Source organism: Varanus komodoensis, unplaced genomic scaffold (genome assembly GCF_004798865.1).
Source record: "Varanus komodoensis strain SLA01 unplaced genomic scaffold, ASM479886v1 scaffold53, whole genome shotgun sequence".
Lineage (NCBI taxonomy): Eukaryota > Metazoa > Chordata > Lepidosauria > Squamata > Varanidae > Varanus > Varanus komodoensis.
Window position 1 is genome coordinate 2,883,883 of NW_025336126.1, and position 24,030 is coordinate 2,907,912.

Sequence of the window (24,030 nt, forward strand, 5' to 3'; positions counted from 1 at the left end):
TGGCCGAATTCAATTTCGGAGAAGCTGTCAAGAGCTGCAACTCAGAGGGATGAGGGCAATATGGCGGGGGCCCCCAAATCCAAAAAATGCCAGCAAATTTCATCTGAAGGCTCTTCCTGCCAGCAAGTTCTAGCTTTAAGAATAGGAAAGGGGCAAATGCCAGGAAACCACCAATTGGGCAGTCAGGAGGATGGGGCGGGGCCAGGGCAAGGGGGTGTGGCCATCTGGGGCAGCCTAGAAAGCCAGACGGGGGGGGCAAGATGGTTCTCCACCCGTGCAAGACTGGATCTTGCCACTAGGAGGCAGTGCTGGGGCGGCAGCAGTGCCAGATCGCCCCCCTTTCTCTTATTGCCTCACCAAGCCTATCGTGGTGCCTGGAGAACAGCCCTGGAAATGTGATCCTAAGCATCGAACACAGGTAACATGCCAAGTTAGGGGCAAAGCAGACGTGATGTGATCCTTAAAAATGAATAGAACGGGTGGGACAGACACTCCTCATTAGGCAACTGCCCCCTAGTGCGGGGGGGGGGGGCGGGTTGAATTCTTCCAGTCCACAATCAGGATCCCAATGAAAATTGCTCCTCTCTGCTCTTTGCTCCAGAATTAAAGGCTCCAGCTAATTAAAAGCTAATACCAGCTGGGGGAGGATTTTAATCGGGACTACTGCAGGAGAGAAGTGGTAAAGCGCTTCATGCTGTATGCTGGAAAGAAGTATTATCTGGTTGCACAACAACAGCTGAGCTTCTGTTGAAAATGTCCACTCCCCTGACACTTTAGAATCATGCTTTTAGCATCATGTCCACTTTGGCCTTTTGTGCGTTATATGGGAGAAGAGGGCAAATAATCTTAACTCCACCTAACCCTGGCTCAGAGGTCATGCAGACCAGACCGCAAGACTTGAGGAATCCTGGATGTCCTTGGGAGAACATTCTCCACAAATGTTCTGGCTTTCGTTGAATAAGGGGGGCTCTCTAATATTTTATTTGCAGATATATAAATGGTGCCATTGGAGTAGGTCTTGAGGGCAGAAGACCAGGGCCTATCCACAGAATGAGCGGGGGCTCAGAAAAAAAGGGAGGCCCTCTTAAGACCATTAAGTTCAGAATCTTAAATTAGCTTACTCCACCACTGGCAATATGAGGGAAAATTTATAGCAGTTGTCAGTATTCTACTCAAAGTCTCATGAAGATGGAATACAATTACGTAACTTTATGCATATTCTGGTACCTATATTTTATGTTCTGTCTGTTCTGCAATGATTTTCAAACCCCTTAGGGCCACTCAGTTCAACATATCTGCCTAACCATGTCTGTACTGGCCACAGGCATTACTTTAATTAAAACCAAAAAACAAGGATTGCGTAGGGTGAAGGTGCTCTCTGATCTATCCATATCTTTTTGTCATTGTGGGAGCTAAATGGAACCTCTATATGTACAGAAACTGCTTTTCCTTAAATCAAGGGGAGGGAAATAGTTGGGAACAAGAGGAGAACACAATCACCTTTGTGCCCAGCTTTTGAGTACCCAAAGGCATTTCAATGGCTATAGCTGGAATTGCAGTGTTTGGCCAGATAGGCCTTTGGGTCATCTTATTTATTTTTATTTATTCATCATATTTATATCCCAGCTTTTTTTTCCTTTCAAGGAACTCAAGGCAGCTTACATAATTCTCCTCCTCCTGCTCTCAATCTTATCTCCACAACAACAACCCTGTGAGGTAGGTTGGGCTGGGACTCTGTGAATGGCCCATAGTCACCCAGCTGGCTTGATGGCTGAACCCAGATTGCACTCTTTAACCACTGCACCACCCTGACTCTTGTCCCTAGAGCTAGTGCAGTCTAATGGTTAGAGTAGTTCCCCCCAACCCTGCACCTTCCAGATGTGATAGATTACAGTTCCCATAAGCCCCAGCCAAGCCATAGCTATCAGTCATGTTCCACTGAGGATGTTGGGGATTGTAGTCCAACATATCTGGGAGGATACTGGTTGGAGAGAGCAGGTTTAGCATGTTGGACTGAGCAAAGGGAGAGCTCTTAATCAGCAAACCCCACCAGGTAACGGAGGGGTTTTGTGAGGATAAAAGGTGGTCAGGGGACTGGGTGGGTATAGAACCATGTCTTCTGCTCTGAATTTTTCAAAGAATGGATATAATAAAATATTATTTATAAGAATGCTGCAATCCAGTGGTCAGAGTATACGTTCACTGCTGGGGCCCTCTGTTTTCCTAGAGCAAAGCAGTGCCTTCACCTTTGGTTTTGCTCAGTTAAGGACATGTGAGACAGAGCATTCCTCAATAATGCATTTTAATTCAAATTACATTTCAGGCACAAAAGGGCCCTTCTTTTGGCTTTCCAAATTCAATTAACAGAAATGGGGAAGTCCTGCAACATTGGCACAGCCCCAAGATTCAGAGAATACAGGGAGGGTAGAAGTTAGTAATGTGGGTGGGGAAATAAAACCTCTGACAATGACAAGTAGAGTGGACTATTGTTTTGGATAAGAATCATAATGAGATCAGTACCACAGGACAGCTTGAACCCATTGCCTTGGTTCTAATAGCTGAGGTAGCACAATTAAGCAAGAGTTAACTTCTGGGCTAAACTCTGTCCTTCCATTAATCTGGGGAGTTCAACTACATCTACAAATGAGGTTGTGGCCTTAGACCCCCCCTGTATTTTCCAGCAGTGGCCTACCATTCAAACTGGTTGCCAAGCAAGACTCAGGGGCATCTAGGTTTCTGTGAGTTGCGCCCGGCCCCAAAGTAACATTATCAGGCTTGTGGGGGCCCTGTCTGTCCCACCGCTGCTGGTGGAATTCTCCTCAGGGAAGGAACTGGAGCTCCTGGGGACAGATAATGCCAAGGAGAGTCCCATATGAGAAGTCAAGGAAGGGCCAGTGCCCTTGGGAAGACGGGTGTGGGTTCATCCCTGCAAGAGGAGGTACCTACCTCTGAGGTAGGTCCTACCTCTGAGGTGAGGGGAGCGTGATCACCTTGACCCTGGAAGCAGTGGCTTGCAAGAGGCAGGCCAGCAGGACCCCTGCGGGAAGGGATGCCCAGCTGCAAAAGAAGGCCCTTCATGAGTAAGGACTCCTTGCAAGGAGAGCCGTCCTTTCAGAAGCCTCTGGTGTGCTGCAGCTGAGTCCTGGGTGGAGCTCAGAAAGCTCCACTCTACAAACTGGCACCTCCTGCTTGTGACAACAACAGTTTATTTCGGTTTCCAGTGCCCTGCAGCATTATGTTCTTTGTAGCCCTTGCTTCAGCTTTGGGCTGGTCTCTCATACGACGGACCCGACTCCAGCTAAGACTCTGCTCCTTGGACTTTGCTTGCTTTTGACCCATCACCTGTGCTTGACCCCGGATTTGCCTCAGACCATTTCTGACTTCCTTTTTTCTGGCAGAGCTATGCTTGGCTCCTTACCCTGTGATATGGATTTGTCTGATAGACTGTCCCAAGTCCAAGACTGACAACCTAAGGAGGAGACTATCAAATTTTAATCACATCATAACCTTTGCTCAGTTTTATTTGTAAGAATGGTACAGTTTTATTAACATGCATGGTTGTGATGGTACAGTTGTGATGGTTGTGATGGTAGTTTTATTAACATGCACTTTTCTGTTATATGTAAGAAAGAAAAATGCATACACTCCATTCTATCGACCAGGGACATGACCTGTTTTCTAGCTCCAAACCTTGGTGAATCATCTGCTGCAGATGAAGGGAATCCTGGGGCTGGTCGTTTGCAAGTATTCCCCCTTTCTCTGCTGAACAGACTTTTTGTGTGTAGTAAGAAAAAGGTGAAAAAAGCCATGGGGAAACTTGGGATGGGCACAAATGGAACATGGCAGTGCGTGGGTTTCCATAATAGAAGCCACGAGGGGGGTGGCTTGGTCTGCTGCCTGGACCCCCGTGCTTCCTGGAGGCGTGTCTTATGAACCAGCCCAAGTAGCCAGGGCTTGCCTTGAGGTTTCGGAAAGCCCCCGGCTTATCGCTCGGACTCCTGCCCGAACTTGGGCGATATGCTGGACTGCTTCCAAGCCAAAAGGCTGCAGAGCTGGCAGAGCTGGGGCTCAGCTGGGCGTGGGCTGTGTGGGCGAGGGAGCCGCAATCGCAGTCGGCTCTCCGCTCTCATCCTTTGACGCTCAGCCAAACCGCGGCCCCACGGGGCGGGGGCAGCAGTCGCCCAGTGCCGGCCGCGTAAGGCCGAGGCCTGGCAGCCTTGGGCAGAAAGTCCCCCCTGTCCCGCTGGCCGGCAGGTTCGCGATGGCACCGGCGCCCCTCGGCAGAGAGGAGGCGTGCGAGGCGGGGCAGCGCGGCACGCGGGGCCCGCTGCGGGCCGCCCAGCCAGGCCCCCCTCGGCTCGCCCCTCGGCCCCGCGGGAGTGGCACCCGCGGGCGCGGGACTGGGTGGCGCGGCTGGCCGCGCCTTCTCGCCGCGGGATCCCGCCGACGCGCCCCTCTTGCGGGAGCCTCCTCTAGGGAGACCCGGCTCGGGCGGTGGGGGAGGCAAGCGCGGGACTGGGTCTCCTCAGGAGGAGGCGCAGCGGAGCATGCCGCCCTTCCTTGTTGCGGGAAGAAAGCAGGAGCCTGGTCCTTGCTTGCTTATGGTTTTTAAGGGGAGACCGAGCAAACGACTATCAAAGCGAATTGGATCGTAGATCCTTGTGGGTTTAAATGGAATATCCCCACAAATGCACCATCATGTCACAGAGCACATCCGTGGACACAGAGCAAAGTATTAAAATTATGGATCCAGTCATGTATAGATCAAGTATGATGCAAAGACATAAATCGGTAGGAATCGGCACACAATCACGCATCACACAGCCACTACCAAATAAAAACATGTACTTGGGGCACTGACCTTTTTTCTCGCAGATGTCACAGAAATAACCAGCAAATCACAGAACATGTTTGTGTCCATGGGCTGCATTATAAGAATCATGGAATCCCTGATTTGTGGTGCTCTCATGCAAAAAACATGAACCTGAGGCATGAATACTTATGATTTCCCTAGCATTATATGGGGATGCCTCTGTATATGTGTTTTATTAAACCTGTGCCATCTGCATTTTATTTATTATTTATTTTGTTTATTACATGTGCATGCCATCCTGCAGCTCAAGGGCTGTCTGGGTGGATCACAGAAAAATAATAAACAGAATAAAATTAGCAATTCTATAATAATAATAATTTGTCAGGTGCCTTTTGTTTCATTATCTGCACATTGACAGAATCAGATTGTTTTAATTTCTTTCATTTGCACTTGTATAAATTGGCACTTCCAAAAATGTGCAAAATCCCCCAGAATTCCTTCCAAACTGCACAGATTTGACCAAAATGTGCATGTTTGTGCTTTATACTAAACAGGAAATTCATGCTTATGGGATGTTGTCATTTTTATTTTTATTTTTTGGCCAAGTAAATTGGCTTACAGTTCCAGAAATTGAAAAAACTGGTTCACAAGTCCATGCAGCTTGAGAAAAGCTGGACCACTGTGGAATCCACAGGTTGGAATCATAGAAATTCAGATTAATCAGAATACATTGTGGATTTCTCTAACTATCCCTACATACAGAGAGGGAGCATCTAAACAACCCAGGGATGTTCTGTATCTTTAGTACTTTCTCATGACATGCAAATAAGAAACTGTGGTTTATCGCTTCCCCAGGAAGCCAGAGAAATAAGCCATGCTTTGTTTTGGGGTTATTTCTCTGGTTTGTTCAGGAAGAAACCTGCCGGACTTCCTTGTTTGCATGTCATAACAAACAACCCACGTATGAAACAGGCCTGCATTGTTTAACAGCTCTTGTTCTTTCTGAATAGATTGGACAGTGTGTACCTTTATGCTCACTCATTCCTAAAACTTCCAGTGTTTAAAAAAGAAACTACAGAATCCATGCTTTCTAAGTTCTGAGGATCCATGCCTTGAATACCGTGGCATAATGGAGAAGAATAAGGAAGTACAGTAAAGAATTATGAAGATTCATAATTTGGTTCATTAGATGGGCACTCATATAATCTATGATTTCACCATGATCTCATGTGGATCCCCCTGTAAAAATCATTCCTTTGATCCATATTTTTGCACCCCAGTGTAAGTTATAGGATTGATAAATTTGGAGGGGGGTGTCCGTCTGTGGGGACAGATGTGCTATGAGTTGACTATGATTTGGGAGATTTTCCTTGTAAGTCAAAAGGATCCATATGGATCTGTGCTTTCAATTCTGCGGCAGGGGCAATGAGACTAGACCCGTGGGTTTTATGTTGCATTCCATTACTTTGCAGATGTGATGATGAGTTTGGGGGAATTTTCTCTATAAAATCACGATGACCCTTGCTTCAGAGCCTTTCTTTTAAGCTGTGAAAGCAACAGGGAGTGACAGATGCATAACTGTAATATTTCAGCATGCATATGAATGTAGTTTGGAGGATCTCCCTGCAAAAATCATGGGGATCCATGTTATTGTGGGCTGGTGGTACCCGCAATGATCAGATCCGTGCTGTTTATGGTTCATTCATGGCAGCAAATATGCTCTGGGATTTGACTGCAGTTTGCAGTGTCTCTTTAGGAATCGTATGGAATCAGGAGGTTCTGTGCATGGAGCCAAGTTTTTGAACTATGGCAGCACCAAAGAACAGCATACCCATGATTTTTGCGGTTCAGCCCATGGCGGGAGATGAGAGCTGGGATTCAGCGGTCTGGAGAAATTTTCCCTGCAAAATACAGAGGATCAGTGAGGATCTGTGCCTCAAATCCAGGTAATTGTGCAGTGGCAGCACTAACAAGTGGCCAATCGCTGATTTGCATGGTGAAATCTGTGAAAGAAGATCTACTGTATGATTAAATCATGCTTTGAGGGCATTTTTTCCTCAGCATCCTAGACCAGTGATGGCGAACCTTTTAGAGACTGAGTGCCCAAATTGCAACCCAAAACCCACTTATTTATTGCAAAGTGCCACAACTACAATAAAACCAGAAAACAGAGATTTTAGTTTAGAAAAAACAACTCACAGCCAGTCCAAGCAAATATATATATATCCTTATATCCTTGGCAGCGCATGGACCGGCCATGTGAAAGCTCAGACGAGTCGTGGCTAATGAGTCGCGGCTCATGATGTCATTGCCTACTCCTGTCCGAGCATGTGCATGGCCTCTGTGTGCGCTGTTATCCAGTGCTTGGCTACTGGGGCGATGCTGGGGTGACATGGCTCACATGCCGTCAGAGAGGGCTCTGTGTGCCCGCTGTGGCACACATGCCATACATTCGCTACCACTGGCCTGCCCCTACCCTGGTGCACTCCTTAAATCTAATATGGAGTAAAATAGCACTGAAAGGGGCGATTTTGAAAAAGCCTTCCTTGAGTAGCTTCTTCCGCACAGCTCATCATTTCTGCCCATTCGAAACACATTCCAAACATCAAAATCAGGCCAGGACACCTCCTTTTTCTAAACCTAACCCTACCCTGCTGCATACTCCTAACCCTAATATAGGACTAAGTTTTCACTGAAAAGAGGGCAATTTTGAAAAGGCCTTCCTTGAGTACCTTTTTCTGCACAGCTCAACATTTCTGCCTATTCTAAACACATTCCAACCATCAAAATCATTCCAGGACACCTCCTTTTTCTAACCCTAACCCTACCCTGGTGCACACCCCTAACCCTAATTTAGGGCTAAGTTTCCACTGAAAAGGCGGATTTTAAAAAAGCCTTCCTTGAGTACCTTTTTCTGCACAGCGCTACACTTCTGCCCATTCTAAACACATTCCCACCATCAAAATCATGCCAGGACACCTCCTTTTTCTAACCCTAACCCTACCCTGGTGCACACTGCTAACCCTAATATAGGGCGAAAATTCCACTGAAAAAAAGAGTGATTTTGAAAAACCCTTCCTTGAGTCGCTTTTTCTGCACAGTTCAACATTTCTGCCCATTCGAAACACATTCCAGCCATCAAAATCATACTGGGGTACCTCATTTTTCTAACCCCAACCCAGTGATGGTGGACCTTTGAGAAACCGAGTGCCCAAACTGCAACCCAAAACCCACTTATTTATTGCAAAGTGCCAACAGTACAATAAAACCTGAAAACTGAGGTTTTAGTTTAGAAAAAACAATTCACAGCCAGTCCAAACAAATATATATATCCTTGGCAGTGCACTCACTGGTCATGAGATAGCTCACACGAGTCGCAGCTACTGTGTTGCGGCTTGTGATGTTATCGCCTGGCACCACTACTGCCCTTTGAGCATGTGTATGGCCCCTGTGTGCGCTGTTATCCGATGCTCGGCTGCTGGGGCGATGCTGGGTGACTTGGCTCACGTGCCAACAGAGAGGGCTCTGCATGCCCACTGTGGCATGCATGCCATAGGTTCACCACCATTGTCCACAGAACGTCCCTGAAATTAATTTCAATCTGTTTTTGCCTGGGCTGGTTCAACAAGAAGACTTAAGAAACTTAGAAATTAGGTGTGATTAGAACCTGAGTAGTATGTATGAAGTGGTTAAGGACTTCACATCCTTCTGGGTGAGAGAGAAATTAGGACTGTGCAAGGAAATGAAACAACTGGGAATGTCTTCCAATGAATTTTCATGCAATGGACAATGGGAAAATCCATGGAAGCATCAAAGAACATCTGGGGCTAGGATCTGAGGTTCCAGTCCTTTCAAGACTTCTCCGTATGAATGATGGTATTCTGGCACACTAAGAGCAACTTTATATATATATACAGTATTTGAGAGCTTGATACTTAATGTCATTCTGATCACAACCATCATGATTACACGTCATCAGCAACAACACTGGCGCCATCGCCAGTTTCTTCCACTGCCCCAGTAGACTGCTGATCTTGACGGCTCGGTCGGAGACTGAAGAAGATGCCACTAGTTTGCAGAGGCCGAAAAAATAGACATCTAGCAAGAGTAGTTCTTCTTTCAATGCCTCTCTGACTGTGAATGACTACAAAGAAGAGATGGACTTCTTGAGGTGCTTCACATGCTCTACCGATTACTGGGTTGGTCTGCAAAGATCTAGAAGAGCTCCATGGAGATGGACCAATAGTGCCATTTTCAATAGCTGGTTTCAAGTTCATGGAATAGGAGAGTGTGCTCACATGAGCCGTAAAGGAACTGCCAGTTCCACACCCGTGACGGAACAAGCCCGTATCTGCAGCATGCCAGCAAATAGGTGACGACACACATCATATATGCTGCATTGCCCAAGCTGATTTGCGATAAGATGGTCCATGTGCACAACTTTCCAGTGGTGAAAGTGTAGCAGTTGGAGATTCAAGGAGGGAAGTTATGGAATTCTTTATTCCAGAATTGTGAATTTTGAAAGATTTCTGGAGATTATGCCCCATAAGTTTCATTGAACCTGCAGGATGGTTTTGCAGCCAAGAAGTTTCAGCTGCATAACTTTTCATTGGGTGCCCAAGAAAGAACAAACATTTAAATCATGAGGATCTGTGCCTTGGATCCACATTGTTGATGGCAGATTCCTGATTTTTTTAGTAGAGTCTGTGGAGGCAGATGAGTTAGATGACTGAATTATATTTGGGGGATTTCTCTGTAAAAATCATGAGCGTCTGTGAGGATCCATGTCTTGGATCCAGAAAAAGGGGGGATCCATAAGGGTCTGTGCATTGGATCCATGTTCTTACACAATGAATTTTAGGTAAATTGTGACAAAAGGCTATTGCTGAAAGGGACAATAATAGTGTCCTCAGATTTGAGGTTTCAATATCGTCAGTGCAAAAATACCAGCAAGCTTAGGCCAAATGAGCATATTTAATAATTGATTTGCTGCCATTTATTAGGCATACTGATTCCCTATCCTTATGCCTTCCCCAAACAAACAAATACATAAATAAACAAGAGATTTTCTGGGCACAGCTAGCATACAGATGCTAACATGGCATACAAATAAGGCACAGTCCTGTATGCAGTATCACGTTTCTGTTCCTTCATTTATCTGTCCTCTTAACGATGGTGATGGAACCAGCTGTGAAAAGAGAAAAACTGCTTTGGATGACTGATCTTTGCTGGATCACCTTAAGCCTGAGAGCTAAAATTTGAAGTATCCTTTTGAACACAGATGGATGCTAAATGTCCTGAAAATGCAGGATTTATTTCCCTCTTTCTCTCTCTGCAGTCATAAATGTGCTAAGTAGGAAATAAACCCCGTGCATAGCGGCATATTCAGTCCTTGTCTCTGCCTGTCTCAGCCTCTCCCATCCTTCTTTTTTCCTGCAAAAAATATTGCTTCCTTCCCAGGCTTCTGTCTTGTTCTGTAAATATATTGCTTAATAAAGAGGATTGCTTCTTGGTCGCTGGAGGGATGGGGTGAGGATGGTCTAGCCATGAGCTAAGAGGGTGGTTCCCTCCCTTTCTAGGATGAATCATTCAGAAGTCATTTCTGAGACGGCTGCTAATGGATTGCAGAACAGAAGAAGCAGTTTATGAGGGGAATGCTAGCCTGAGCGCAGGCACTCACTGAAGAGGGGCAGATGTCTGTCTTGCGCTGAAGAGCAGTGGGGGGGAGCTGCACTGCACGTAATCCCACTAACCCGTTTCCGCTGAGCTACCTGGTGGCTGCGGGTTATCAGGGATTATTGCAAAGAATTTGCTAGCCTGGCTGGACTTTGGTCTGACCCTGCAAGGCATTCTTGGGCAACACCAGACATTTTGGGATTAGGATGCCTTAGCACAGAGCGGTTATGCCCTAATTGTTAGGAGCTCTGTAAATATTCTTGCCATGTCCTTGTAAAAGACCTTGGTAGACTGTGAAGGAGTCACAGGAATGCTGCAGAACTGGTCAGGCCAACCTTAAATTAGAAATTGGAAGGAAGGAAGGAAGGAAGGAAGGGAAAAATACAAACAAACACTGTGTAACAGCCTCACTGCTTACGCTTTCAACCCCACCCACATAACCAAATGTGGATGGAAAAACCCTCCTACCGGAAAAGGTTACAACGTCTGGGATTGTTTAACTTAGAAGAGAGGTGAGGAAAGAGGCATGATAGACATGTGCAAAATTATGCATGGAGTACAGAAAGTGGATGGAGAGGCATTTCCCCCTCATAATTCTCAAACCTAGAGTCATCTCCCAAAACTGATTGGATCAAAGGAAGTATTTCTACAGATAGCACAAGTTAAACTCTAGCATTCTCTTCCAAAGGTGTGGTGACGGCCACCAATTTGGAGGGCTTAAGGAGGAGATTGGAACAAATGCATGGAGGATAAAGTCACCGGTGCTTCTGATGGCTATATGCTACCTCCAGTATCAGTGGCAGTCTACTGGGGAACATGGGCGGAAGGGTGCTCTTGGGCTCTTCTTACATTCTTAGGTATATACACACATCTATCAGTTTAGAATAATATTTTGTGCATTTGATAAAGTGGACTGTAGTCATAATGGAGATCTGGAGACAACAGGTGGACCTCCAGGTGCAGTTGGGTTGCAATTCCCATCAGCCCTAGTCAGAATAGCAGATGGAGAGGGAAAGATGGGAGCTGTAGTCCAGTGACATTTGCCCATCCCTGCCCATAATAATTGTGTTTGTCTTTGAAGTGTCACAACATTCTTTGTTATTTTTGGTGTGAAGGACGAACTTGGCTATCCCTCTGGAAATTATTGCATGCTTAACCATCCGCTTTTTGGATGCACTCTGAAGCCGAAGGATTGGTTTCTGCGTCTACGCACACAGGATCATGCATTGCTTCTTCTAAGAGGCAAGTTTGAGCTCTTGGATTTTGGATGTAGCCATGGATTGGATGCATCTGTGTTGTGTTTGGGAGGTGGCATGCTGTGCCAGCTGGAGTTTCGTTTTTGGCTTGGATTTTTGGATGGTATTGGAAACTTAATTGGGAGAAACAGACACAGTATTGTGCTGTGCTTTTTTCTGAGTGGCAAGAGGTAGCTGGAAGGCCGGAATTACATTTTGGCCCGGCCCTACTCTGCCTGTGCCCCACCACTGGAATGCATCCCTACTTAGACTTTTCCCTGAAAAAGTTTCCCAGTCCCTGGTCCACAAGCTAACACAAACATTCTAGACTGCAGTGCAGCAGTGTAGCGAAACCATGGCTTACAGCCGTGATTGCTTATTGGCAGGGACACCGGCACCTTCTCCCTCGGTCCCCCATCAGCCCCCCAGTTCTGTCTGAGCTCAGCTGCAATCTTCACAGTAGCCAGGGAGAAATGCTCTTGCAATGCAAGGTATTTTGGGGTCCTCGTGAACCCACTTGCCTTAGAAAATGACTCTCCAGATGGAGATGAAACCTAGAACTGGTTTTTTGGTGCGGATCAATACAATGCTTACATTTTCCACTTTCCTTGGGGACATGTGGTCAGGAACTGTCATGATGGGTCCCTGCAGTTCAAAATCCACCACAATATTCTTGCAGGTATGGATAAATTTACCCTCTTTTAAACAGAAAAAGCAGCTTTGGGAAGGAAAATAGAGTAGGAAGGGTGCACGACTTGGCCTGCTCAACCACCATGGAAATACACCAGGGGAAATTCAGTTTGGGGAAATTCAGAGCAACCACAGTTTCTTCAGAATTGATTACTTCTCCATGAAGTGCTTTTTTTGTTTGAAAAGCAAATTTTGGAGTTAATGCTACAAGGATCGGTATGTAATATCTGGTTGACTTTTGAATGAAATTCTGCATAAAGCATGAAATTCTTTTAGATAAAAGGAGCTACTGTGAACTGAATGCTGATTCAGACTCGTTTGCTTGTCATTGAGAGTTTTTTCTGAGTTTTTGTATTCACTATGTTAAAACCAGTTCAATTAAACAACAATGCTTTTTTAGAAAATTAAATGTTTCAGTTCCAAGTCAGGTCAACAGGAGCAACAAACCACAGTAGACACAAGATGGTAAACTCCTGGGGTGGTTGAATGGATTTTATCACTTCAGCTTTTAGTCCGATATCATATCTTGCCAACAGAAACCAGCATAGCTGGGAGTGAAACCTTCCCTTTGCTCACCCACCTCTTGCAATTTGAATGGTATGCAGCTCATGGCAGTGTGGTCTCGTGGTTTAGGTGTTGGACTGGAAAGGGGAGAGATCTGGGTTCTAATCCCCATTCAGCCATGGCGCTCCCTGGATTCACTTTCAACCTAGCCTATCTCACAGGGTTATTGTTGTTGTGAGGATAGAGTTCACCTTAGTCTGCTACTACCAAATTCTGCTGCCTGGATAGAGCAGGCTCTAAGATTGAATTAGAACGTGTATGTGCCTACATGAAGAACCCCTTTATAAACTTCTGGCTAGCTGCACATACTGGTGTGATCATGTGCACATGTTCAGGCACACAATATGCCAGGCAGATCCTGCAGGCAGCTGTACCTGGATCTATATCCAGAATGTATGTCCTGCAGAAGCTGGGAAGCCACTCTGCAGTGCCACTAACATAGTGGCACTCCAGAGCATTGTGGGGGATTTCAATAACAGCTTTCCAACCTCAGCCACCTCTCATGTGTGTGGTGGGCAGAACAGACATCCATGCTGGCAGGCCCCCCTCGGGTGCTGGAGCTGGTTTCTGAGCCTTGATGGGTTCACCTCCTAGGACAGTGATGGCGAACCTTTTAGAGACCGAGTGCCCAAACTGCAACCCAAAAGCCACTTATTTATCGCAAAGTTCCAACACTGCAATAAAACCTGAATACTGAGGTTTTATTTTAGAAAAACAACTATATATGATGCTGCAGATTCAAATATGCCAAGGGGACAGCACAGCATTAAAAGAATCTCAGTCTCTTAATTAGAACATCTCTTTGCTAAATCTTAGATATTAAATTTCAATTTTTCATAAGAAAACTCGAAGCTAAAATCTTGTGTTACTAAAAACAAATGTAGTAAAACTCACAGCAAGTTGAAGTAAATATATCCCTGGCAGGGCACTGACTGGCCATGCAAAAGCTTGGACGAGTTGTGGCTAATGAGTCGTGGCTCATGACGTTATCGCCTGGCACCACTACTCCTTTCCGAGCATGCGCATGGCCCCTGTGTGCGCTGTTATCCGATGCTCAGCTGTTGGGAGGATGCTGGGCGACTTGGCTCATGTGCCGACAGAGAGGGCTCTGCGTGCCCATTGTGGCACGCATGCCATAGGTTCGCCACCACTGTCCTAGTATTTATACCAGGCCTAACCAGTGCAGAGAGTTCCTATCAAATCGCTATTCCCTTCATTGCCTGAACAGGATTCTGACACCTAAACACATAGGCTGAGTTGGCAATCTTTTAAGGTCCAGCTACATTGCACCCTAGAGAATGGAGATCTGGGGGGGGGGAATCTATTCATGTCGCAGAGGGAAGCACCTGCCCCCGATGTCATTGGCCCCTGGCTGAACTGGCTGCAGCTCTTATAGGGAAAACCCAGGAGTGAAGCTGGCCAAGGGCCTGCTCTTGCTCCATGTGCAGACTAGAGAGGAAGCGATGAACTCAGCTTGCGCCCAGCTGAGTCCCTTCCTCCACTGCCTTTCCCTTGTGGGGAAGCAAAGCGCGGTGAAGCAGTGGCTTCCCTGCCCCCTCTCCCTTGGGGTGGGCGAGCTTTGGGAAGTGGGAGGGAGCTTGCTTCAGACCCAGTGGTCCAGCCTAGAGGGTCTGTCTCACTGGCACAATCACTAGGCCAAGTTCTAGCCCCTGGATATAAAGCAGCTTCCAACGGAAAGCTCCTGTGACTAATACCAAAAGGCATTCTGCAGTTATACCTTTTCTCTTTCAGTGAGAAAAAGGACAGAAGTGATGGAAAACTTGATAAAATTAGAAATGTAGGACCTTTATCATCTGGAACCCCACACCCCATAACATTCCTTCAGTGAAACAGGGCAATTGCAGTGCTTGTATTGCCCTGCAGGGCAATTACTGTAGTATAAGCTTTGCCTTGGAGCATCCAAAAATTCCTTTTTTCTTTCTAAACTCAGATAGGATTGTACCCTAAGAGATTTTTCATTTATGTGAGGCATCCATAGGCAAAACCTGTGACCACTACTTTTAGAATTGAAAAGAGTTATGCAGTTAGTGCAACAGTCCGATTTCTTTGGTGAAGTCACATTTTTGCCGTGTGTTATCTGGATAGCATTCAGGGGTTATCATGCCTTTCTTTAAAAAAATCAAAAAGTCTGAAGTGGAAATAATGAACCACTTCATACCATATACCAGTGATTGCAAAAGCATCGTCACATTGATTAGGAGCACAGATCCAGTATGATTGGGTTGAGGTAATTCACTGTTTCTGCAATGCCTGTTGCTAGGATACATTGTGTTATGGGATGAAAATACTTTTGCTTAAAATGTTCGATAAAACTACTTGTTCTTGATCAAAATCAAAAGTCAGAAAGATGAGCTTAAAAGAGAAAAAGCAAGGAATTATATACACCTCCAAACATTTACTATTAACTTTTTTTCTGGAACATGGGACATAATGTCTATTCTTAAAAAAAACAAAACAAACAACACCCCCCCCACACATGTTCACCCAATATATACATCTTTGGCTTCAATGTAGTGCCCCAATCTTGCTATACTATCCTATTTTATATTATGTTACCAGGTGTTATACAAAGTCCTTTTTTGTCCTGTAAATGGATGGAACTTCCTAATACAGTTACCTTCCAAAATAACCTTCTGGGCAAAGTCATTATCCTTGATCTCTCTTTTTTCCACCCTCACTGAATGTACACCTTTGTATCCAGCCATCATTTTGAAATTTGTGTCAGTAGCACCATCTGCTGGTCTTTGAAATTCACCAGGCAGATTTAGCTTCTGCTACAAATCTGGTTTTAGGGTGGTTCTTAGGGGTATTACAAAAAGGGGTATAATTTTGCACCAACCAGTGATTCCACGCAACCAGCTGGTCACAGGCAAAGAGCCTGCACAGGTTGATGGTCAAGTGGATTTCCACCAGCCCAGAGCACACACCGAATGGTTGTGTGAAACCAGAAGCTGGCCAGGCTTGGGGGGCTGTGTTTTGTGGCTTCATCAGGAATCAAGCACTAAGCGGTCTCAGCTCTCCTGGTTTTGGAGAGTATAGGGGAATATAGATGACTGATCCCCAGACATTTGGTGAACAAGGACCATTCAGTGGTATGGTATAGTGGTTAGTGTTGGACTAGGACTGGGTGGACTCAGATTCAGCTACAGAGTTTACTGGGTGCCTTTGGGCCAGACACAGACTCTTGGTCTTATTTACCTTGCAGGACTGTTGTGAGGATGAAATAGAGACAAAGAGTATCATATATGCTCCTTTGGGCTATCAATGCAACTAAGAAATAGATATTTTAAAAAGCATGTAAGGCGAGGAAAAGGACAGTGCTTGTTACACACCAACTATAATGTTGGCCATGAGCCGGCAGATGTATGAATTCCCATGCTGCATTTATATCCTGGCCTTCTTCCTTTGTTCAGGGAACCCAAGGAGCTTGCACAGTTCTCTTTCTCTCCATTTTATCCTCACAACATCAACCCTGTGAGGTAGGTTAGACTGAGAGGAAATTACTGGCCCAAAGTCCCCAAGTGAGCTGTAGGGCAGAGAGGAGACTAGAACCTGGATCTCCCAGTCCCCAGTCCAGCCGCCATTCCACAATGGCCCTTGGTGGTATGAAAAATACCTATGCATGTTCCAGTTACAGCTTCCTTTGCACAAAGGGGTGTGGTGTGCAAACCTTCTGTAGACTTTCACACTTCTGCCAAGTATGGCTGTGGTGGCTGTAAAATATCCGGGGGCATTTTTCTTGTCCATGCTCCATGCTTTGGACTTGTCTGTTCACGCTGCGCAATGAGATGTTCTAGCATTCTGGACTGTACCACTTTAGACTGCAGGGGGGAGAAACTCCTTTGGACGTCTTAGTGTAATTCTTATTTCTTGCTTCTAATTTTTAAAACAGTACAGTCCCTACCTCCAAGCTCACATGCTGAAAGACAAAATGCAAAAGAAAAGGGAATAGGGGAAGAAGAGGAAGGCAAGCGAATTCAAGCATCAGTTCTTGACATAATCTCGTAGCAATATCGGCTGACCTGAGTTGGTGGACCTCTCTGCTTTGGAGTACGTGTACACAGGCAGCTCAGCAGACCTTGGTCCTTTGGTTGCTGGAAGGGGCCAGAGCGGGTTTCCCTTCATGTCAGCATATGAGGGCAAGGGCAGCGTCGTGCATGCAATAATAAATGAAGACAGTTAAGGATAGGGCTGCACTTAACTGGTCTTCTTGATACTTACTGTATGGAGAGATCTTTTTAAAAATCCTTGAACATAGTCTCCCATCTGCAATCCGAAGTGGCTCTGTCCACCTACCATCTCAGAACTTGGCTGGCTCTTCATGTCCTTGAATAGTAAACTCAGAAGCTGAGTGCTGACAGAAATGAAGCCATAAAGGGGGCACTGAAAAGCAAGAGGGGGAAGGCAGGAACTCTGAGGACCCCTGTGGTTTGCAGAAATACCCCTCTCCAAGGTCAGAAATGCAAGAGGAAGCCTTACCAAAAGCTCAGTGTGAACTGAGCATATTCATTAGCCGTGCAATGTTGAGTGTCTGCTCAAAACAGAAGTAAAAGGGGGCTCAAAATAGCACTCTCTGTGACTTGGAGGAGACATGGCTGGACTGACTGGAACCCTGACTAGGAACACTCCCATTAGGTGGTTCTGCGCTGCAACATTCAGTTGCAGTTGCCACCTCTCCTGTCTACTGATAGAAAATTTATTCACTCTGTGTAGCTCCTTTGTTGCTCTAAACAGCAACATCTGCCCAAAGAAGGATGGAATCAGCAGGTGCTGGAAGCCCCAAGGTTTGCAGAAGTACAACCCCCTTTGTTAAAAAAACAAGCCCCAGGTGGGGGGCCCAAACAGACCACTGAGGACTGCACATGCTTAGTGTTTACCAGATGATGCGGCTACTTACAAACCTGTTTTTACACGTGTGTCGCAGGCCCAGGAAAGGCTAAGCAGCACCTTACATGCCACCAGTGAAAGACCTTTCAGAATTGACTGAACCTTATTGCTTCTATGCTTGCAGGTAACTGGGATTTGCATTTTTCCTGACTCTGCAAGGACAATGCCTCACCGTGTGTCATGGGTGACTAAGACATCTTATCCCCTCATGCAATTGATGAGCATAACTACTGCCAGAGTGGAAGGTGGCTGTTTATCCAGGGATCCCTCAGCCAAGGTCAGACTGGTCTTTCCAGGAAAACTACCCACTTGGGAAGGGTGTTGTGTGCTCTTGGGCAAGACGGCCACGTCTTTCCCACTCCCTCCCCATTGACTTCACATTCTGTTCCTTTGCTCTCTGCTTGCAAATCATTAATAAACTCAAGGACGCAACGGAAAGGACAACCACTGGAAGGCCTTCCGTCGGTCGTCATCTCTGTCCGGCAAAGGCCACAATCGGCTCTTCCTCATAATATGAAACAAGGAGGCGCACTCTGGTGCTGTCAGGCATGCTAGACTGCAACCCGTGCTTGCTGGCTGTGGTTGATGGGAGTTCTGGTCAACATATTTGGAGGGCTGATGCAGAAGCTTCCAACTGCTATCAGACTAATCAGTGCTGATGCTCTCAAGTCCCTGCCCCCAAGCCTTTCTGCCTGGGAATCTCACCCCATCCTGTTTGGCTAAGAATCCAGCTGTGTGTGTGTGTGGTGGGGAGTGTCATGTTCGGAAAGCAGCATGAACATTCCAACTGTGAAGTGGGAAAAATGTCAAGAGGCAGATGGTAAGAGGATGGGGTGAGAGCAAGCATGATCCTATCGCTGTTCATTAGGCAGGAACTGATCTTGCAAATTCTCCAGATAACTTGTTTGGTCCAGCATGGGGACTCTCAGGTATGGCACGGACTGAAGCCCGATCAGAGCCCCCTTTGGGAAGCTGTAGTCGGCACCTTTATTTTATTGAAGGGTTTGGGCTGGGAATGATGTTACTCTAGGTCTGCATATAGTTTGGGTTATGCTTGGTTGAACTCCTCCTGCCGTGTGTAGCCAGTTCACCAGATATTCTCTGTTTGCACCGCTGGCATCTTTCTGCAATTCTCCTGCCTCCCAGTTGTCTGGATGGCATTGACTGATTTGCAGATGGCCAGAGGAGCAGAGGGAAAGTGGGTTCAGCTTTGCAAGAAGATTCTAGTTGCATGCCTCTGTTCTAGTTTCGCTAATGCATTGTCTGGACACTGCTAGTTCAACTGTTCTGCAGAGAGTTCCTGAGATGAATGACAAGATCGTCTGTGAAAGATGAAAAGCAGGTGGCAACGGCGGACCATTCCTTAAGCTTAGGTGGTTGCATGCAGATAGGTGCAGGTACAAGGCCAAAAAGTCCATTATGGGGATCACAAGGAGGGATGCCGCTAGAAACAGTTATTCTCTGGAATCATGGAAACAGAGCTGAAAGGGACATCAGAAGCAAACTGATGGAATGCGCTCCCCAGGGAGGTCCGCCTGGCACTGTTGTTATTCGTTTTTCGGTGCCAGGTGAAGACCTTTTTATTTAAACATCATTTTAATTGTTGATTTAATTGTTAATATTATTTATTTATTTTATATCCTTGGCCAGGTCGACTCAAATTATATTGTTTTTATATTGTGATTATTTATTTATTGATGTGAGCTGCCCCGAGGCTTTGGTGAATGGGACGGCATAGAAGCTTCCTAAACAAACGAACAAACAAACAAACCTAATCCTGCCTATGTAGAAAATACGCTAGCACGGCACCATTGATCAGCAACCACCCAGCTTCTGTTTTAAAACTTCTAACAAATAAGAGACCATCACTTTTCAGGGCATTTGTTCCACAGTCAACTTGTACCACCAGGAATCTCTTCCTAATGTTCACTGCAGTCCCCCCCCCCCGTTTTTTTTTTGTAATTAAAACCTGATGGTTCAGGTCCTGCCTTGTGGAACAGAAAGCAAAGTTGCTCCTCCTGTATTGTCAGCCTTTCAAATATTTGAAGACGGCTCTCAAGTTGCTTCTTGTCATTTCTCTGAGTGAAACATACCCAGGTCTTTCAGGCTTTTCTCATAGGTCTTGGTCATTAGGCCCCTAACTGCCTTTGTTACCTTCTTAGTCAATATCCTTAGTCAAAGACCAAGTGAGGTCTGAGGCAAATGAGATGGATCTGGGCAATATACCTCTGCTGATGTAGAAGAATCTCTACAGCCTAGAATTACACGACCTTTTAAATTGCCACATCAAATTGCTTGTGGTCTAAAAAAAACCCCTAATTCCTTTTTGCATGAATGGTTTTCAAGACAAATGTCGCCCATTTTGTCTTTGTGCATCCAGTGTTTCTACCTAAATGCAGAATGTTGTATCTACTTCTGTTGCAATTCAGCAGTCCCAATTCCATCCCATGCCGGCCAAACTTTCACAGATGACACCGAAGACATGCTCATAACACCCCCATTCTCATGTTACTTTGCCAGTCTCAGCCCCACCCCGGTAACATGCTGCTGATGGCTTTTGAGCAGGGTACTAAAGTAATTTTGCAGTACCCCAGGCTCCTAAAATCCAGTGGATCATTTCTAATGCTAGCAATCAAAAGGCATTATGCAAGTGTTTTACATTTCCCCTTCAGAGGGGTTTTTTTCCTAGTAAGAAAACAAATGAATGGAACTCTAAGAAAACCTTGGAGCCCACTTAACAGTCCATGAACGAGGCAGGGCAATTGTACATTAAAAGCCTCGTCTGGAAGCACCACAAATGGGGTGATGGCTCTTTGCAGTTAAAGGTATTGTAATTATTATACAAACAACTCTTCCAGTGCTGAGGTGTTGCTGTTCCATGTCCTTAATGCTTAGCAAAGACTTTGTGTCTTGCTACCTTTTTATCTTGACTGCCTGTACTTTGCAGAACTTTCTGTAAAATGCAGGGCTATGGTGGAGGCTTATGGTGTTGGTTTAGCTTGCAGATTTGTAGAAAGGTCTGCTTTTCTAAGCAAGTGTATGTGGAAAACACACAGTCCAATATCAATGGTCCAAGGCATACCCTGGCTGCCACAGTAGGGTGGGTGATGCCTTAGTACAGGCCATATAGCCTATTTTATATGAGGATAGTCATCTGTTGGAAGGGCAGTTCTGTATTTGAAGACACCTTCTATTTGAAGGGCTGACCAGAACATATCTAGTGAAGAGTTAAAGAATCCTAAGAAAGGAGTGCCATGATATTACAGATGCCCATCAACAGGGCCTGGACATCAGGCCAAGTAGACACACTGGCTCTATGCCCCAGTCTTCTTTATTGTGGAGAGAAATACTGCTTCCCTACTTATATTACATTTATTATTTTCCAGTTTGCATCTCCTTATATAAATTAGTGCATGCAAACCTTATGCAAATGCATCACCAAAAACCGAGGGTATACATAAATGAGCATGCTATACCTTGGTGCTTGTGCTTAGGTATTTACATACTTTTGCACTTGGGATAAGATGGATCCATTGTTCTACTTCGCACTTGCTGGAAATAACATGTTGCAAGTGTGATTTCTGGGGTCTGCAAAGGCAGTGAGAAAGAGTAGAATCCACTCCTCAAGAGCTGTGATCCGAACCTGAACTGCTGCTTTAAAAACAACACCATGAAGATACATGACATGGGAAGCAAGCTGAACACTGCATACTATCGATATTTTAACAAAGCATCTCCAAAGAAGCAAAATTAGGGATGAAAAAAAAATCAAACGTTGATTTATCAGGAACTAGAGGCAAGGCTCTCTCTGGTAAACAGATGGATATACTGCCTCTGTTAATCGCAAGGCTGTTCATCCTCTTTTAATGACTACGGGCGACATGGACCAGGGTGAGGATGGAGACTCATAAGATGTGCTAAGTATTCTCAAACGGTACCCCCAGGATGAGAAAGCCCGCGCTGTGGGGAGGTTGCTTTTGACAGCATTTGACTTGGCAACCAGAACCTGTCCTCTGGCCCTGTGCCTGGGCACTTGGCAGCAAAGAGAAAATGAGCATCCCGTTTTCGTCAACAGTGGCCTTCACCTCTTTCGCTTTTTATTACACACATGGCCACACACAGTATACACAAACAGTGTCAGGGATGTTTTTTTTCTCCCCAGAATAAAGCTCTGTGTATTTGACCTCTGCTGGCTGCAGTCAGTTATTCCTTTGCATATCAAAAAAGTACAAGTTTATCCCCTTTTTTAAAAAAGTGGCAACGGTCAGGAAGAATAACCTTTTCTGTCTCAGCACTGAGCCCTTTTGTGTACCTTTGGCTGAATTTTATCAATTAAATATAAACGCTTTAAAGATCACAGGTTAAAGTATCTTTCCAGGCTATGAACTGCAAGAAGCATGTTTGAACATGATGGTTATTTGTGTTTTTCTTCCTCTTTCGTGAAGTGAGAAGATAACTAGCCAACTCCATTCTGCAGTTGCATGTTGGGTTTTCATGCATAGTTCAGTACAGGCATCTCCTCAGTTAGGTTTTGAAGCAGATGGGTTTGTAACACTAACTTTTTGGTAAGCAGCAATGAACCATGTGCCTGTGAAGTCCGGCATCACCACCCTGGAGATACCACTGAGGGGAGTCAGTTTGTGTAATTGCCTCTTGCTTTTCTAAGGGTAGTAAAAATGTGTTAGCAAGGCCCAGGGCCAGCCCAGGTTTAGAGGGCCCTTGGCCGTCTCCTCTACTAAGGCCTAGCAGCTTTGTCTGGTGTGGAGGCAGAGCTCTGGGCAACACTGGGTTGCTGTGTCAAGTCACAATTTTCCAGAGTGATGCATTAGAGGAAATTTAAAGAGGGCTCTATCCAGCCGCCCAGTCCTAGTCAGAGTGTTTTGCTAAAGAAAAAAAAAAAAACCACAGGGATATAGACAAAATCTTGCAACCATGAGTCCAGGAAGCTGTCTAAAGAATCAGTGTGGTCTAGTGGTTAGAGCGTTGGATGAACATTCAGGTTTAAATGCCACTCCCACCATGAGGTTCACTAGGCATGGAGCATTTGCTATCACATCTGCCTGTCTTAGGAGTTGTGAGGAAGCCACATCCCGAGCTCTTTGAAGGAAAGGTGCTGACCTTGAGCATGGGAAGCTTTGGGGGGCAAATACAAGCAGACACAATGCCATGAAGGATGCACAGTCGTGCCTTTTTACTCAATCTTTAATGCTATTTGTGATAATAATTTCATGCCGGCTGCAATGGTTACCCGTGTTTTCCAAGCCCAATTTAAAGTGCTAATCAGTGGTCTTTCCTGGCTCGAGTCTCCCCCATTTTCTCGTTATTGCTCTCTTTCCCCCTCACTGTCAAGCTTCAGGGGAAAAGAAATGTGTTGCCTAGCAACTGCCAGAAAGTGGTTGGGGAGCACTTGGCAAGGGAAAGGTGGCTGCCAAATGTTTCCCATATATATTTGCTTTAACTTGCATCCTGCGCTTCTTGTGCAGAGCTTAGAATGGTGCATCTGTGTGGGATTCACTTCCACATTTTGGGCAAGCTCAGTCTTGCCTGGGCTCCATCATTCTTGACTGAGCTTCTCTCCCTGAAACTTGTCATTGAAACTTGCAAAATGACTGCCTAAAAATATAGGGGAAGGGGGAAACCACACTGCCTGAAACCCTGGACTCAGCTCCTCAGCTGCTACCTTTCCCTGACATTGCTCCTGTAACTTTATGGCTGCAGGAAACAAAGGCATTCAGCTGGTACAGCCTTTTTGCTGACATGGAAATACAATAATAGAGAAAATAATGCCCGCAGCTGTCCCTGTTTGGCAGTGGCAGCCACTACCTTTTCATTAATTTCCCTGTCAAATATCCACCCGTCTAGAAGTTAAGTGCATGCATCTTGCCTCCTCTGCACACGCATGTAAATGCTCCCACATATTGTATTCTTTTTCATAACTGACAATCAGATTTTGACTAATTTGCCAACAAGCCGTCGAAGCCGTATCTAAAAGATCTGAAAGAATAGAAGTTGCACACAATAACAATCAAGGGCCTCAATAACAGTGTAATGTAGAACGTAATGCATGGTTTTAAATGCTGTAATAAAAAGATGCATCTCCACACCTTTTCTGAAACCGGAGGGTGTGGGGTTCAGCTGTAACTC

At 45.5% G+C, this 24,030-nt stretch overlaps 1 protein-coding gene across 1 annotated transcript in view; it reads left to right on the plus strand.

The window, feature by feature from the left end:
* Positions 1-24,030, plus strand: part of PRKCG (protein kinase C gamma) — a 106,685-nt gene that overhangs the window by 16,664 nt on the left and 65,991 nt on the right. The window contains exon 2 of the mRNA XM_044447744.1: positions 18,011-18,163. The gene's annotated coding sequence lies outside the window, so the exon portion shown is untranslated. The remainder of the gene's footprint in view (positions 1-18,010; positions 18,164-24,030) is intronic.